At 35.9% G+C, this 2,008-nt stretch overlaps 1 protein-coding gene across 1 annotated transcript in view; it reads left to right on the plus strand.

Moving 5' to 3' along the window:
• Positions 1–2,008, plus strand: part of LOC105452298 (venom acid phosphatase Acph-1-like) — a 21,105-nt gene that overhangs the window by 583 nt on the left and 18,514 nt on the right. The gene's annotated exons all lie outside the window — the stretch shown is intronic.

A 2,008-nucleotide genomic window follows, 5' to 3' on the forward strand; every position in this document is an offset into this window, starting at 1 on the left:
AGCAACCGCGCTCGATGGACGATCGCGCGCTAATATTGGCGGTGGGCCGGACTCGCCGAACGGATACTCGCTCATTCGGCGATATTCAAAAATTAATATCTCGTTAAATATTGCGAATTTTGCAAAATGGTAGAGGACTTTCGATTCAGTTTAGTCCATTCTATTTACCCATAAGCGGTGATACACCTATTAAGAGACACCCTGTATATGTATATGTATACAGCTAGAATGCCCCATTTTAATCGATTACCTCAAATATCTCTTGAACAATGCATTTTAGGGAAAAATGTTTCAGACAAAAGTTTTGGGACTTTGAGGGGAACATAAGATGATAACAGTGGTTTGACCCTGAATGGCGTCAAGGTCAGAACAAGGTTACTTTGAATTTTTTAAATGGAACCCTCCATTTTTCATTACATATTCTTGTAGCACACCTTGAGAGCTTTCCGAAACACATAGATAAAATATTTTTTATGAAATAAATCTTGAGTTATGAAACTTGAAAGTTGGAGTACCGTCGGCATTAGTATCATCTAAGGTGTCCGAACACTAGCTAAAACATTTTGAATTTATTTGAATTTAAATTGAATTGATTTTTTGCGGAGTTACCATTAGCCAAAGTTGACCAATTTTTGCCTAAAATTTTGCTATGCCATAATTTTTTGGAGCAATGTATAACATATAATATATATCTACTTATATAAATTTTACCAAATTTGTTTTCTTTTGCATACATAATTGTTAATTTTAATAATGTTTTTTATTGATTTTATTTGCACCAATTCAATTATAATAATTAAGTATCAGGATAGATAGTTAATGTTAAATAGAAATTAAGGCCCGGTGCACACATCCGTTTTTTAACCGTGCGGCGCCGCTGCGGCGCTGGAATTACGGTTTAGGATGGTATAACCTTGAGTTAGATGGTGCACTACACATATATCTAGAGAGCCTCACAGGGAGAGAGTGGCAAACTTGTCACGTGAACCGGTGTTTTCTGATTGGTTGAGGTAATCTAGTTCCATAAAGTAGCTATATATACGAGGGGCGTTCAAGCCTAATTAGAGCGGCCATGCCCGCGATTGCTGTAACCGGAGATTGAGCTGGTTTCAGCGCCTCTATGTCCATAAAACGTGGACATTGAACTACATAGCCAATGTCCACGAAATTGTCGGTAATGTCCACGAATTTTTGGTGGTGATCCGTGCTATGTCCACGATTTAGCGGTTGTGTTCCGTGCTATATGCAGGAATGCGAGTAGGTTAGTTAGACAAGGATGGATATCAAGCTTCGGTCGTCCTTGTCTCACCAGCTAACAAACACGGAGCTCGAGCGGCGAGTTTGTTTTTCTCACGGACACACTCCTCTCTCACCCGTCCCGTTTTTTGTCTCGCTGCGTTACCGAAATTCAGAAAGAGGATTTCGGGCGATTTCTGGCAGCGAGATGGAAAATAATTAAAAGGAATTTTTTCAATATAAATTTTATATGCTGCGTGACACATAGTGTCACGAGTGCACATTTATGCGTAACAAATACGCGCGTGTTCAATATATTGTACAATAAGTTATAAGAAATAAATAAGAATAATTAGAATAATAGAAATATTTGACGTTTAAAATTTTTCACTTACAAGCGATTTTATGTAAAATTTAGTTATTTTAGTTTAATAAATCGCAAGTACCGTATGAGTAAGTTTTGAATTCGTACTTTCAGAAAGCTTTTTCGACTCGGCGGTAGCATGTCTGTTTAGTAATAGCGATATTGCTGCATGCCGGTTCGCGTCTCAACGAATAATTTTTTTTAATTAAAAATTTTAATTTTTACAAAAAAAGTAATAATAAATCACGCGGATATATACACTTTGTCCATTTACTTCCCATAAAAAAAACTTGTACATACATTTTTCTTTTTTCATCATACTCGCTGTCTTGAAAATTAATTTTCTAAATTGCTCTGTATTAAAAGTAAAATTAAAAATAAAAGTTTTTACATTTTGACAGAAAAAGA

This window comes from Wasmannia auropunctata, unplaced genomic scaffold (assembly GCF_000956235.1).
Source record: "Wasmannia auropunctata unplaced genomic scaffold, wasmannia.A_1.0 LD336033.1, whole genome shotgun sequence".
Taxonomy (NCBI): domain Eukaryota; kingdom Metazoa; phylum Arthropoda; class Insecta; order Hymenoptera; family Formicidae; genus Wasmannia; species Wasmannia auropunctata.